The sequence below is a fragment of the Melanerpes formicivorus genome, unplaced genomic scaffold (assembly GCF_026170545.1).
Source record: "Melanerpes formicivorus ecotype bairdi unplaced genomic scaffold, bMelFor1.0.p_v2 SCAF_38, whole genome shotgun sequence".
NCBI lineage: Eukaryota > Metazoa > Chordata > Aves > Piciformes > Picidae > Melanerpes > Melanerpes formicivorus.
In genome coordinates this window covers 126198-141520 of record NW_027142390.1, presented here as the reverse complement: position 1 = coordinate 141520, position 15323 = coordinate 126198, and the positions used below count along the sequence as shown (strand labels likewise).

Sequence of the window (15323 nt, the reverse complement as noted above, 5' to 3'; positions counted from 1 at the left end):
TCCTGAGCCCTTTCCAATTCCCTCCCTGATCCATCCCACTCTATCCCAGTCCCTTCCAACTCTTTTCCCTTCCCATTCCCTTCTTAGTTCCCTCCCAATCCCCTCCCACTGGCTCCCCACTCCCCTCCCAGTCCCGTCGCAGTGCACTCCCAGTCCTTCCTAGTCTCTCCCAGTTCCCTCCCATTCCCATCCCAGTACACCCAGTTCCTCCCTGTCCTTCCCCACTCCCATCCCAGTCTCTTCCCAGTGTCCCCCTAGTCCATCCCAGCCCCTCCCAGTTCCTCCCCTTCCATCCCAGTCCCTTCACAGTCCCCAACCAGTCCCTTCCCCATCCCTTTCCAGTCCCCTCCCAGTTCTACCTGCACTACCTGGCAAGAGCCCTGGTGGACAATTGGAAGCAGTAGCATCCCCACTGGGAGACAACTGGGAAACAACTGGGAGCACTGGGAGCGTGACCCAGGAATTCCCAGTACCCTCCTCAGCCCCCCATTTCCCTCCCACAGCCCTTTACAGCCTCCCAGTCCATCCCATTTTCTCCTACACCTTTCCCAGTCTGGGAGGAGACTGGTAGGGGCTGGAAGTTTCTGGGAGAGTCTGGGAGCCATACCTGCAGCACCTGGAGTCAGACCTGGAGCCCTGGGAGACAACTGGAAGCAGCAGGAACCCAACTGGGACAAAAGTGGGAGACAGCTGTGAAAGTCCCCTCCCAGTCCCTGCCAGTCCCTCCCAGTCCATTCCCACTATGTCCCCTCCCTGTCCCTCCACGTCCCCTCCCACACTGTCCCACTCCCTTCCAGTCCCTCCCTGTTTATTCCTGTCCCTCCCAGTACCTCCCAATCCCTTCTAGTCCTATCCCAGTATGGGAGGAGACCAGTAGGGACCAGGAGGCACTGGGAGACATACCTGGACCAGGTGGAGGCATTGCTGGAGCCCTGGGACACAACTGGAAGCAGCGGGAACCCAACTGGGAGCACTAGGGGTCCCTGGGAGGAACTGGGAGACAACTGGGAGAGCACTGGGAGTATCTCCCCATGACCCCCAGTGCCCCCCTGAGCCCCTCCAGACCGCCCCAAAGTCTTTCCACAGTCTGAGTTCTTCCCAGTGCCATTCAGAGCCCTTCCCAGTACCTCCCAGTTAACCCTTAGACTTCCCCAGTGCCCCCTCACTCCTCCCACAGTAACCCTCCCCTCCCAGAGTCCTTTCACAGCCTCCCAGTACTCCCCACTACCTCCCAGTACCTTCAGGTAACCCCCAGTGCCCCCCTGAGCCCTCCCAGTTCCACCGAGGAAGTCCTTCCACAGCCTCCCAGTGACCCTCTGTACCCCACTGAGCATCCCCAATTCCCCCCCAGAGTCCTTCCACAGTCTCCCAGTACCTCCCCACTACTGTCCTGAGCCCCTCCCAGTGCCTCCCAGTCCTTTCCCAGTCTGGGAGGAGGCTGGCAGGGGCTGAGAGGCACTGGGAGGGACTGGGAGGGACTGGGAGCCATACCTGCAGCACCTGGAGTCAGTTCTGGAGCCCTGGGATACAACTGGAAGGATCAGGAACCTAACTGGGAGCACTGGGAGGAACTGGGAGACAACTGGGAGAGCACTGTGAGCACTGTGAGTATCTCCCCATAACCCCCAGTGACCCCTTCACCCCCTGCAGACTGCCCCAAAGTCTCTCCACAGTCTCTGAGTTTTTCCCAGTGCCATTCAGAGCCCTTCCCAGTACCTCCCAGTTAACCCTTATAGTTCTCCAGTGCCCCCTCACTCCCCCCCAGTAACCCTCCACCCCCAGAGTCCTTCCACAGCCTCCCAGTACCTTCTAGTACTTCCCAGTAACCCCCAGTTCCTCCTAGTACCTCCCAGTCTCACATAATCAACCAGGTTTGAAGAGACCTCAGATCTCATCAATTCCCTCCTATGTCTGCATCCCTATCCCCTCCTCACAATTAAACCATGGCTCCAGGTGCCACATCCAGTTCTTTTTTGGAACACCTCTAGGGATGGGGACTCCACCACCTCCCTGGGCAGCACATTCCAATGGCCAGTTCCTCTTTCTGGGATGAACTTTGTCCTCACCTCTAGCTTAAACCTTCCCTGGCACAGCCTGAGACTGTGTCCTCTTGTTCTGGTACTGGGTGCCTGGGTGAACAGACCAAACCCTACCTGGCTACAATCTGCCCTCAGGTAGTTGTAGAGAGCAAGAAGGTCTCCCCTGAGCCTCCTCTTCTCCAGGCTAAGCAACCCCAGCTCCCTCAGCCTTGCCTCACAGGGCTATGCTCCAGACCCCTCCCCAGCTTTGTTGCCCTTCTCTGGACACCTTCCAGCATCTCAACATCTTTCCTAAACTGAGGGGCCCAGGAACTGGACCCAGAACTCAAGGTGTGGCCTGACCAGTGCTGAGCACAGGGCAGAATGACCTCCCTGCTCCTGCTGGCCACACTGTTCCTGATGCAGGCCAGGATGTATTTGGCCTTCTTGGCCACCTGGGCACACTGCTGGCTCATGTTCAGCTGGTGTCAACCAGCACCCTCAGGTCCCTTTCAGCCTGGTTCCTCTCCAGCTAGTCTGACCCCAGCCTGTAGCAATGCCTGGGGTTGTTGTGGTAATGTGTAGAACCTGGCACTTGGATGTGTTCAATATCATGCCCTTGGACTCTGCCTGGAGGAAAGCAGAAAGTATGTATGGAAGGTTTCAGGACAGGAAAGAACAACAGGCTGCTGACGACGGAAGAACGGTCTGATGATAAAGAAGAGCTGACTGCAGTAAACAGCCTGAAGCGCGAGACAGAAGGATGCTCGCCTCCGTGCTGGAGAAGCTCAACCTGATATGGGATGAAGATAATAATGGAGAGCTGCATATCAAAGGAGAAAACTCAATTAGCAGCAGTGGTGCAAGAATGCCAGGGAATTGCTTAGCCTGCTTGATTTTTCCTACATACACTGCTTGTTCTGTACCACTAAACAATTCCTGCTTCACCAACCAGGGAGTCCATGCATGCTTTCCAAACTCTGCCCATCTGTCCAGCCTGTCAGGGTCCCTCTGCTGAGCTCTCCTACCTTCCAGCAGATCAACTCCTGCCCCCAGCTTGGTGTCATCTGCAAAGTTATTGATGATGGACTCGATGCCCTCATCCAGATCATCAATAAAGATATTGAACAGGATGGGACCCAGCACTGATCCCTGGGGGACACCACTAGTGCCCGGCTGCCAGCTGCATGTGGCACCATTCACCACCACTCTCTGGGCCCAGGACTCCAGCCAGTTCCTAACCCAGCACAGAGTGCTCCTGTCCAGGATGTGGGCTGTTCTGCTTGGCCAGGAGTTTGTTGTGGCAGACAGCGTCAAAGGCCTTGCTGAAGTCTGGGCAGACTACATCCACAGCCTTCCCCACACCTACCAGGCAGTCACCTGGGCATAGAAGGAGATCAGGTTGGTGAGGCAGGACCTGCCCCTCCCACCAAATCTTTGCTGGCTGGGCCTGAGCCCTTGCCTGTCCTGCACGTTTGCTGTGATTGCCCCCAGGACGATCTGCTCCATAGTCTTGCCAGGCACTGAGGTCAGGCTTACAGGCCTGGAGTTCCCAGGTTCTTCCCTCCAGCCCTTCTCGTGAATGGCATCACACTGGCAGCTTCCAGCCGCCTGGGACCTCTGTGGTCATGCAGGACTGGTGGCAAATGTTGGACAGTGGCTTGGAGCTCATCTGCCAGAGCTCTCTGCCCTGGGATGGATCCCATCTGGTGCCATAGACTTGTGAGGGTCCCAGTGGTATCCCAGTCCCTCCCAGTTCTTTCCCAGTCCTTCTCAGTCACCCCTAGTCCTTCCAACTTCCATCCCAGTTCCTCCCGTTTCCTTCCCATTCCCTCCCATTCCCTTTGGAATTCCTCACAGTCCCTCCCATTCCTCTCCCGGTCCTTCCCAATCTCCTTCCAGTCCCTTCCCAGTCTCTCCCAGTCCCTTCTCAGTCCTGTCCCCATCCCCATCCCTCCCAATCCTCTCCCAGTCTCCTCCCAGTCCCATCCCAGTCACTCCCAGTCCCCTCCCAGTCTCTCCTAGTCCTTTCCCAGTTCCTCTCAATCCCTCCCAGTCTCCTTCTCATCTTGCAGCGTGGCAGATTTCCTGGAGTGGGAAAGCAGAGCCGCGCTCTCTTTGGTCAGTACAGTTTAGGTGGGAAGTGCTTCCACTGGCTCCATTGGTCCAGATCACCCCAGTTTGGGCTCTGTTTACTTTGGGGCCATTTGGGCCCATTTAGGGTCCTCTTTGGGACTTTTTTTCCCAGTTGTTCCCAGTCCCTTCCAGTTCCTTCGGAGCTCTCTCACAGTTCTCCCCAGTGCCTCCCACTTGAGCCTCCACTACCTCTTAGTCTCTACCAGTTTCCTCCCAGTTTTCTTTCAGTCTCTGACAGTTTCCTCCTCCTTCCCTCCCAGATTCCACCTCGTGCCCTCCCAGTCACTCCCAGTTTCTTCCCAGTCGCTTCCAGTTCTCTGCCAGTCCTTTGGTGGGAGGAAACTGTTGGGACCGGGAGGGCACCGGGAGGAGGCCATTACTGTGTAGTTTGGTAATACTGACAGCTGCAGCTGGTGCTGAGCTAAACAGAATGATCACAGAAGGCTTTTGCTCTGAAGCCAGAGCTGCCTGCTGGCGGAACGAACGTTCTTCTGACAGCTCTTGGAGGAACATTTCTGTACAGGTGTTCCCCAGGGCTCCTCAGCTGCTCAGAACTCAACGTGTTGTCTTGGAGGGGAATAAAACCCATGGAAAGCTGAGCGTGAGGTGACAAAGCAGGCGCCGCCTCCCCCAGCGCGGCGCCGCCTCCCCCAGCGCGGCGCCGCCTCCCCCAGCGCGGCGCCGCCTCCCCCAGCGCGGCGCCGCCTCCCCCAGCGCGGCGCCGCCTCCCCCAGCGCGGCGCCGCCTCCCCCAGCGCGGCGCCGCCTCCCCCAGCGCGGCGCCGCCTCCCCCAGCGCGGCGCCGCCTCCCCCAGCGCGGCGCCGCCTCCCCCAGCGCGGCGCCGCCTCCCCCAGCGCGGCGCCGCCTCCCCCAGCGCGGCGCCGCCTCCCCCAGCGCGGCGCCGCCTCCCCCAGCGCGGCGCCGCCTCCCCCAGCGCGGCGCCGCCTCCCCCAGCGCGGCGCCGCCTCCCCCAGCGCGGCGCCGCCTCCCCCAGCGCGGCGCCGCCTCCCCCAGCGCGGCGCCGCCTCCCCCAGCGCGGCGCCGCCTCCCCCAGCGCGGCGCCGCCTCCCCCAGCGCGGCGCCGCCTCCCCCAGCGCGGCGCCGCCTCCCCCAGCGCGGCGCCGCCTCCCCCAGCGCGGCGCCGCCTCCCCCAGCGCGGCGCCGCCTCCCCCAGCGCGGCGCCGCCTCCCCCAGCGCGGCGCCGCCTCCCCCAGCGCGGCGCCGCCTCCCCCAGCGCGGCGCCGCCTCCCCCAGCGCGGCGCCGCCTCCCCCAGCGCGGCGCCGCCTCCCCCAGCGCGGCGCCGCCTCCCCCAGCGCGGCGCCGCCTCCCCCAGCGCGGCGCCGCCTCCCCCAGCGCGATAAAAAGCGGGGCAGCCCCTCAGCTGTCTCTCTTTCCTTCCATGATACCACATGGGGGTGGGTCATGATGCAGGAGAGGAGCAGGTGAGTGAGGGGTGGGGGATGCTGCCCAAAAAAGCTGCCTGAATGCTCTCAGAGAGGATGAAAACCATGAAAAAAATGTGTTAGTGTGAGGTATTCCAGCAGAGAAAATGCTGTGCTCTTAATCGAGAGATTGCAGAACAGTAGTAATGTGGATGCAAAAAGGCTTTGAAATGACTCTTATTTGCAAACTAAAAAACCCCACAAGACACACAAAAGAAACATCACTGGTTTTATTTTTAGTTTCTTAATTTGAATGGGAAGTCAAGGGGAATATAGAGGCATGTGGGGACCAATGGAAGGTCTCCTGTGGGTATTTTAGTCGGATGGTTAGGGTTAGTTGTGGTGGTGGGGGGAAAGCTTTGCAGTAGTGGCCTTTGTGGCGGGGGTCCAAATAACCCTAAATATCCAACTAATCCTTTGGGAGACTCTCCAGAGGCCCTCCTGATCCCTCTATGTGCCCCCAAATTCCCCTTTGATACCCCCAGGTGCACCTTAGGTGCCAACCGATCCCCTTAAGAGGGGTGGCAACACTGACCAGTTAGGGGCTTCTCTTGCCCCTGTGTGTGGGGAGCAGCTGAGTGCGGCCCTCTTTGAAGGTTTTTCCATTTGTATTGAAAACTAAGAAACAAAAAGAAAAAAACCCCAAAGAAACAAAGAAGGGCAACCCCCCCTCCCATGACAGACAAAAAGGAAGGTCTACTGTTTTTATGTGATACATGTTATATTTATGCTTTGAAACCCTGTTTTGCTGTCCCTAGAATTTGCTTTTACATTCCAGAAGCTCTCCTGTTTAAGTGGATGTAGAAGAATATTATTATGTGGGAAGATGTTTTGGGATAGCTTTGGAAGACTATGGGGAAGATTTGCCTTTGCTCGAGTTAGAGAAAGCTATGTTTTGCCTTTGACTCTGAGAGTAATGTAAACACTTTGGAACCGAAGGAGAGAAACTGGGCAGAGTTTGGTTGGACGTGTTAAAATAGTTTTGTTGTTACGACCTACTGTATGCCTTAATTACACGTATGCCAGTAGAAAATGCCCAACTGAGATGTGCCACGTGTGCCTTCTGATTAGACTATATAACTTTGCTGTATAATGTAATAAATGTCTTCAGCTGCTTACATCTGGTCCAGAAAGCACTGCTCGAAGTAACTAAAACATCAATACTACAACAAATGGTCACCCCGGACAGAGGTAAGTGACTGGGGAAACTGAGGGTCGGTGCCTCCTGTTGATGAGCACATATGGGTAATCAAAGAACAAAAGAAGATAACTTGATACTCAGAGTCATTTACTTACATCTTGGAGGGAAAAAAAAGGGTAACAATGTAGAATGAAAAGACATGGGAGCAGGGAGGGATGGCGGCAACAAAAGTAAACAAAATTGTTACATCTTCCCTTACAACACAGGGACTAATTAAAGATTCTTTAGATCAATTAGCAGAGCATTATAAAGCTGTTAGAATAGTAATGCCATTTCACCAGAACAAAGCTCTTCTTTGACATCTACGCCCCCCAGCCCCTCTCCCCCACCATGGCCACTAAGCTCACCTGCACCCCTGGAGCTGCACCTGGCCAATAGCAACAGCATCCCACTCCCCCCCTGCTGCTGGACACCCCCCCACTAACTCCCTCCGGCGGCTCGGCTGGGCTCGGCTCCCTTCGGCGGCTCGGCTCGGCTCGGCTCCCTTCGGCGGCTCGGCTCGGCTCGGCTCCCTTCGGCGGCTCGGCTCGGCTCGGCTCCCTTCGGCGGCTCGGCTCGGCTCGGCTCCCTTCGGCGGCTCGGCTCGGCTCGGCTCCCTTCGGCTCCTCGGCTCGGCTCGGCTCCCTTCGGCTCCTCGGCTCGGCTCGGCTCCCTTCGGCTCCTCGGCTCGGCTCGGCTCCCTTCGGCTCCTCGGCTCGGCTCGGCTCCCTTCGGCTCCTCGGCTCGGCTCGGCTCCCTTCGGCTCCTCGGCTCGGCTCGGCTCCCTTCGGCTCCTCGGCTCGGCTCGGCTCCCTTCGGCTCCTCGGCTCGGCTCGGCTCCCTTCGGCTCCTCGGCTCGGCTCGGCTCCCTTCGGCTCCTCGGCTCGGCTCGGCTCCCTTCGGCTCCTCGGCTCGGCTCGGCTCCCTTCGGCTCCTCGGCTCGGCTCGGCTCCCTTCGGCTCCTCGGCTCGGCTCGGCTCCCTTCGGCTCCTCGGCTCGGCTCGGCTCCCTTCGGCTCCTCGGCTCGGCTCGGCTCGGCTCCCTTCGGCTCCTCGGCTCGGCTCGGCTCCCTTCGGCTCCTCGGCTCGGCTCGGCTCCCTTCGGCTCCTCGGCTCGGCTCGGCTCCCTTCGGCGCCGCCCTCCCCGTGACGGCGCCTGCCCTTCCCAAGATGGCGCCGCCCTCCCCGTGACGGCGCCTGCCCTTCCCAAGATGGCGCCGCCCTCCCCGTGACGGCGCCTGCCCTTCCCAAGATGGCGCCGCCCTCCCCGTGACGGCGCCTGCCCTTCCCAAGTTTGCGCCGCCCTCCCCGTGACGGCGCCTGCCCTTCCCAAGATGGCGCCGCCCTCGCCCCCTCGGCTCCGACCTAGCCAGCGTAACCCTCGTCCCCTCTGCTTTCTCCGCTCCGCATCAGCTCAGTGTAGACTCTGCTGCTCTCTGGAGTTGTTTTGTCCCTGCTGCAGGACTCTGCCACGGGTCTGGGGGTGTGCAGCAGCGAGGGGGGGGGGTGGGTGTCGATTTGCCGCGGTCGGGAGCAGTCTGCTCCCAGTTCACGAGCTGTTCTCCTGTCTCTCCCAGCTCTTGCAGGCTGACCCCAATGCCCCCAGACTCGCCCAGCGATCCCAGGGTGAACCCAGCGCCACCCAGTCTCTGCCAGTGCTCCCGGGAACTGCAAAATCCCTCTCCAGTCCTCCCAGGAACACAGTGAGTGACCTCCTGTCCCACGCGGTGCTGCCAGTAAAACCTCTCCGATCCCATTCTCGGTGATCTCCTAGCAACAACAGTGCTCCCAGGAACTCCAAGATCTCCCTCAAGGGCTCCCAGTACTGCAATGTGTTCTCCCAGTCTCCCCCAGTATTTCCCAGTCCCTTCCCAGTTTGTCCCTGTCCCTCCCAGCTTGTCCCAGTCTGTAACAATTGCTTTGCTATCCCTACCAAGTCCCTTCCCACACTGTCCCAGTCCCTTCCCAGTCCATTCCCAGTTTCATTCCCAGTCCTTTCCCACTGCATCCCAGTTCCTTCGCAGTACTCTCCCATTCCCAGCCAAGTCCCTTCCCAGTTCCCTTCCAGTCCCTCCCAATTTCTCCCACTACCTCCCAGTTCTTCTTAGTCCCTTGCCAGTCCCCTCCAGGTCCTTTCCAGTCCATCCCATTCCCACCCAGTCCCTTCCCCGTCCTATCCCAGTCCATCCCACTCCATCCCGGGCCCTCCCAGTCCCTTCCCATTCCCTTCCCAGTTCCCTCCCATTCCGTCCCAGTCCTTCCCAGTCTCTCCCCCCCCATTCCTGTCCATCCCAGCCCCTCCCATTCCCTCCCCGTCCCCTCCCAGTCCGCCCAGTGCCCTCCCAGTCATTCCCAGTTCCTCCCATTCCCTCTCAGTTCCCTCCTGGTCCATTCCCAGTGCCCTCCCATTCCCTCCCTGTCCCCTCCCATTTCACTCTGGTCCTCCCAGTGCACTCCCAGTCCCCTCCCACTTTGTCCCAGTTCCCTCCCTGTCCCTTCCCAGCCCTTTCCCAGTCCCTCCCACTCCCTCCCAGTCCCTCCCACTCCCTCCCAGTCCCTCCCATTCCCTCCTGTTCCACCCAGTCCCTCCCACTCCCCTCACTGTCCCTTCCCAGTTCCCTCCCAATCCGTCCCAGTGCCCTCCCCATACCTTCCCAGTCTCTTCACAGTTTACTCCCAATTTCGCCCAGGCCCTTTCCAGTCCCTCCCAGCAAGCTCCCAGTCCTGCCCTGTCCCTCCCAATTCCCTCCCAGTCCACCCAGTCCCTCCCACTCCCCTCCCAGTTCCCTCCCAGTTTGTCCCAGGCCCTTACCAGTCCATTCTCACTTTCCTCCCTGTCCCCTCCCAGTCCCTTCCCAGTGCCCTCCCAGTCCCTTCCCAGTGCACTCCCAGACTCCTCCCATTCTCTTCCAGACTCCTCCCATTCTCTTCCAGTCCCTCCAAGCCCCTCCCTGTCCATCCCAGCCCATCCCTCTCCATCCTAGTCCCCTCCTGGTCTGTTCCCATTCCCTTCCCAGTGCCCTCCAAGGCCCTTCCCAGTCCCCTGCCAGTCCCTTCGCATTCCCCACCCAGTGCTTTCCCAGTCCTTCCCAGTCCCCACAAGCCCCTCGCTATCCATCCCAGTCCCTTCCCAATCCCCTCCCATTTTACTCAGGCCCTCCCACTCTCTTCCCATACCCTTTGCAGAGTACGCCATCCCCTCCCAGTTCCTTCCCAGTCCCATCGCAATCCCCTCAAGTCTCCTCCCACTCTGTCCCAGGCCTTTCCCAGTCCCTTCTTAGTTCCATCCCAGTCCCCTCCCAGTGCCTTCCCGGTCCCCTACCAGTTTGTCCCAGTGCCCTCACTGTCCGTTCCCAGTCCCTTCAGAGTTCCCTCCCAGTCACCTCCCAGTTTCTCTCTGTCTCATTCCAGTCCCCCCCCCAGTCCCCTGCCAGTGCCCTCCAAGTCCCCTCCCAGATTGTCACAGGCCCTTCCCAATCCCTTCAAAGTTTATCCCAGTGCCTACTCAGTTCCATCCCAGTCCATCCCACTCCACCCAGTCTCTCCCACTTCCCTCTCAGTCCCTTTGCATTACCCTTCCAGTTCCCTCCCACTTCCCTCCCAGTCCCCTTCCAGTTTGTCCCAGTCCCTTCCCGTTCCCTTCCCGTTCCCTTCCCAGTTCCCTTCCCAGTCCACCCATTTCCTCCCAGTCCCTTTCCAGTCCCTTCCCAGGCCCTCCAAGTTTCCTCCCACTCCCTCCCAGTCCCCTCCCAGTCCTTCCAAGTGCCCTGCCAGGTCCTCCAAGTCCTCTCCCACTTAGTTCTTGGCCCTTCCCAGTTTGTCCCTGTCCCTTCTCACTCCCCTCCTTGTCCTCTCCTTGTTCCCTCCTTCTTCTCTCCTTGTCCTTTCCATGTCCCTTCCTTTTCCCTTCCCAGTTCCATCCCAGTCCCCTCCCACTTAGTTCCAGGCCCTTCCCTGTCCCTTCTCAGTTCCCTCCCGCTCCCTCCCTGTCCCTTCCCGCTCCCCTCCCTGTCCCTTCCCGCTCCCCTCCCTGTCCCTTCCCGCTCCCCTCCCTGTCCCTTCCCGCTCCCCTCCCTGTCCCTTCCCGCTCCCCTCCCTGTCCCTTCCTTGTCGCCTCTGTGTCGCTTCCTTGTCCCTTTCTTGTCGCCTCCTTGTTGCCTCCGTGTTGCTTCCTTGTCCCTTCCTTGTTCCATCCCAGTCCCCTCCCAGTTTGTCCCAGGACCTTCCCAGTCCCCTTCCAGTCCCCTCCCAGTCCACCCAGTTTCTCCCAGTCCCTTTCCAGTCCCTTCCCAGGCCTTCCAAGTTTCCTCCCACTCCATCCCAGCCCCTCCCATTCCTTCCCAGTCCTTCCCAGTGCCCTCCTAGGTTCTCCCAGTTCCCTCCAAGTCCCCTCCCAGTTAATTCCAGGCCCTTCCCAGTCCCTTCCCAGTTTGTCCCAGTCCCTTCTCAGGTCCCTCCCAGTCCCATCCCAATCCCCTCCCAGTCCCTTCCCACTGCCCTTCCTTGTGCATTCCCAGTTCCCTCCCAGTTTGTCCCAGGACCTTCTCAGTCCCTCCCAGGCCCTTTCCAGTTCCTTCCCAGGCCCTCCCATTCCCTCCCAGTTCCCTCCAAGTCCCCTCCCACTTAGTTCCAGGGCCTTCCCAGTCCCTTCCCAGTTTGACCCAGTCTATCCCAGTCCACCCATTCCCTCCCACTCTCCCCCACTCCCTTCCCAGTCCCTTTCCAATACCCTCTCACTCCCCTCCCACTTCCTTTCCATTAGCCTTCCAGTGCCCTCCCAGTCGCCTCCCAGTTTGTCCCAGTCCCTTTCCTGGCCCTCCCAGTTTCCTACCAGTCCCTCCCATTCCCTCCCGGTCCCCTCCCAGTCCACCCAGTTCCTCCCAGGCCCCTCCCAGTCTCTTCCCATTCCCTTTCCAGTGGTCACCCAGTCTTTCCCAGTGCCCTCCCATTTCACTCGGGTCCTCCCACTTCCCTCCAAGTCCGCTCCCAGTTTGTCCCAGTCCCTTCCCAGTTTGTCCCAGTCCCTTCCCAGTTTGTCCCAGTCCCTTCCCAATCCCCTCCCAGTCCCTTCCCACTCCCCTCCCTGTCCATTCCTTGTTACTTTCCAGTTCCCTTCCAGTCCCCTCCCAGTTTGTCCCAGTCCCCTTCCAGTCCACCCAGTTCCTCCCAGGCCCTTTCCCGTCCCTTCCCAATCCCTCCCGTTCCCTCCCATTCCCTCCCAGGTCTTCCCAGTTCCCTCCAAGTCCCCTCCCAGTTAGTTCCAGGCCCTTCCCAGTCCCTTCAAAGTTCATCCCAGTGCCTACTCAGTTCCATCCCATTCCATCCCACTCCACCCAGTCTCTCCCACTCCCCTCCCAGTCCCTTTGCATTACCCTTCCAGTTCCCTCCCACTTCCCTTCCAGTCCCCTTCCAGTTTGTCCCAGTCTCTTCCCAGTTTGTCCCAGTCCCATCCCAATCCCCTCCCTGTCCCTTCCCAGTCCCTTCCCACTCCCCTCCGTCCCTCCCCAATTCCCTCCTTGTCCCCTCCTTGTCCCTTCCCAGTCCCCTCCCAGTCCACCCATTTCCTCCCAGTCCCTTTCCAGTCCCTTCCCAGGCCCTCCCGGTCCCCTCCCAGTCCTTCCAAGTGCCCTCCCACTTAGTTCCAGGCCCTTCCCAGTTTGTCCCTGTCCCTTCCCACTCCCCTCCCAGTCCCTTCCCACTCCCCTCCTTGTACTCTCCTTGTTCTCCTTGTCTCCTCCTTCTCCTCTCCTTGTCCTTTCCATGTCTCTTCCTTTTCCCTTCCCAGTTAAATCCCAGTCCCCTCTCAGTTTGTCCTAGGCCCTTTCCAGTCCCTTCCCAGGCCCTCCCAGTTTCCTCCCACTCCCTCCCGGTCCCCTCCCAGTTCTTCCAAGTGCCCTCCCAGGTCCTCCAAGTCCCCTCCCACTTAGTTCCAGGCCCTTCCCTGTCCCTTCTCAGTTCCTTCCCACTCCCCTCCCTGTCCCTTCCCACTCCCCTCCCTGTCCCTTCCTTGTCGCCTCCGTGTCACTTCCTTGTCCCTTTCTTGTCGCCTCCTTGTCGCCTCCGTGTTGCTTCCTTGTCCCTTCCTTGTTCCATCCCAGTCCCCTCCCAGTTTGTCCCAGGACCTTCCCAGTCCCCTTCCAGTCCCCTCCCAGTCCACCCAGTTTCTTCCAGTCCCTTCCCAGGCCCTCCAAGTTTCCTCCCACTCCATCCCACCCCCTCCCATTCCTTTCCGGTCCTTCCCAGTGCCCTCCCAGGTCCTCCCAGTTCCCTCCAAGTCCCCTCCCAGTTAGTTCCAGGCCCTTCCCAGTCCCTTCCCAGTTTGTCCCAGTCCCTTCTCAGGTCCCTCCCAATCCCCTCCCAGTCCCTTCCCACTGCCCTTCCTTGTGCATTCCCAGTTCCCTCCCAGTTTGTCCCAGGACCTACCCAGTCCCTTCTCAGTCCCTCCCAGGCCCTTTCCAGTTCCTTCCCAGGCCCTCCCATTCCCTCCCAGTTCCCTCCAAGTCCGTTCCCACTTAGTTCCAGGGCCTTCCCAGTGTCCTCCCACTCCATCCCAGTCCCTCCCATTCCCCTCCAGTCCACCCACTTCCTCCAGTCCATTCCCAGGCCCTCCCAGACTCCCCCCATTCCCTCCCAGTTCCCTCCAAGTCCCCTCCCACTTAGTTCCAGGCCCTTCCCAGTCCCTTCCCAGTTTGACCCAGTCCACCCATTCCCTCCCACTCCCCTCCCACTCCCTTCCCATTAGCCTTCCAGTGCCCTCCCAGTCGCCTCCCAGTTTGTCCCAGTCCCTTTCCTGGCCCTCCCAGTTTCCTACCAGTCCCTCCCATTCCCTCCCGGTCCCCTCCCAGTCCACCCAGTTCCTCCCAGGCCCCTTCCAGTCTCTTCCCATTCCCTTTCCAGTGGTCACCCAGTCTTTCCCAGTGCCCTCCCAGTCCCTCCCAGTGCCCTCCCATTTCACTCGGGTCCTCCCACTTCCCTCCAAGTCCGCTCCCAGTGTGTCCCAGTCCCTTCCCAGTTTGTCCCAGTCCCTTCCCACTCCCCTCCCTGTCCATTCCTTGTTACTTCCCAGTTCCCTTCCAGTCCCCTCCCAGTTTGTCCCAGTCCCCTCCCTGTCCATTCCTTGTCCCTTCCCAGTTCCCTTCCTGTCCCTTCCCAGTTTGTCCCAGTCGCTTCCCAGTTCCCTCCAAGTCCCCTCCCAGTTAGTTCCAGGCCCTTCCCAGTCCCTTCAAAGTTTATCCCAGTGCCTACTCAGTTCCATCCCAGTCCATCCCACTCCACCCAGACTCTCCCACTCCCCTCCCAGTCCCTTTGCATTACCCTTCTAGTTCCCCCACACTTCACTCCCAGTCCCTTCCCAGTTTGTCCCTGTCCCTTCCCAATCCCTTCCCTGCCCCTTCCCTGTCCCTTCCCAGTTCCCTCCCAGTCCCCTCTCAGTCCACCCATTTCCTCCCAGTCCCTTTCCAGTCCCTTCCCAGGCCCTCCAAGTTTCCTCCCACTCCCTCCCGGTCCCCTCCCAGTCCTTCCAAGTGCCCTACCAGGTCCTCCAAGTCCCCTCCCACTTAGTTCCAGGCCCTTCCCAGTTTGTCCCAGTCCCTTCTCACTCCCCTCCCAGTCCCTTCTCACTCCATTCCCACTCCCCTCCCAGTCACTTCCCACTCCCCTCCTTGTCCTCTCCTTGTCCTCTCCTTGTCCCCTCCTTCTCCTCTCCTTGTCCTTTCCATGTCCCTTCCTTTTCCCATCCCAGTCCCCTCCCAGTTTGTCCCAGTCCCTTTCCAGTCCCTTCCCAGGCCCTCCAAGTTTCCTCCCACTCTCTCCCGGTCCCCTCCCAGTCCTTCCAAGTGCGCTTCCAGGTCCTCCAAGTCCCCTCCCACTTAGTTTCAGGCCCTTCCCAGTCCCTTCTCAGTTCCCTTCCCACTGCCCTCCCTGTCCCTTCCCACTGCCCTCCCTGTCCCTTCCCACTGCCCTCCCTGTCCCTGCCCACTGCCCTCCCTGTCCCTGCCCACTGCCCTCCCTGTCCCTGCCCACTGCCCTCCCTGTCCCTGCCCACTGCCCTCCCTGTCCCTACCTTGTCGTCCTCCATGTCGCTTCCTTGTTACTTTCTTGTCACCTTCTTGTCGCCTCCGTGTTGCTTCCTTGTCCCTTCTTTGTCCCTTCCCAGTCCCCTCCCAGTCCACCCAGTTCCTCCCAGTCCCTTTCCAGTCCCTTCCCAGGCCCTCCAAGTTTCCTCCCACTCCATCCCAGCCCCTCCCATTCCTTCCTGGTCATTCACAGTGCCCTCCCAGGTCCTCCCAGTTCCCTCCAAGTCCCCTCCCAGTTAGTTCCAGGCCCTTCCCAGTCCCTTCTCAGGTCCCTCCCAATCCCCTCCCAGTCCCTTCCCACTGCCCTTCCTTGTGCATTCCCAGTTCCCTCCCAGTTTGTCCCAGGACCTACCCAGTCCCTTCTCAGTCCCTCCCAGGCCCTTTCCAGTTCCTTCCCAGGCCCTCCCATTCCCTCCCAGTTCCCTCCAAGTCCCCTCCCCCTTAGTTCCAGGCCCTTCCCAGTCCCTTCCCA

General features: G+C 59.9%; 1 protein-coding gene across 3 annotated transcripts in view; it reads left to right on the top strand.

Moving 5' to 3' along the window:
• LOC137450812 (uncharacterized) overlaps nt 1–3211 on the top strand; it is a 216360-nt gene extending 213149 nt beyond the window's left edge. For 2 of the 3 annotated variants that reach the window (XM_068157707.1, XM_068157708.1), the window contains one exon: nt 504–3211. The gene's annotated coding sequence lies outside the window, so the exon portion shown is untranslated. The remainder of the gene's footprint in view (nt 1–503) is intronic. The other variant, XR_010989655.1, reaches the window with a different exon arrangement.
• Nucleotides 3212–15323: the final 12112 nt, after the last annotated feature.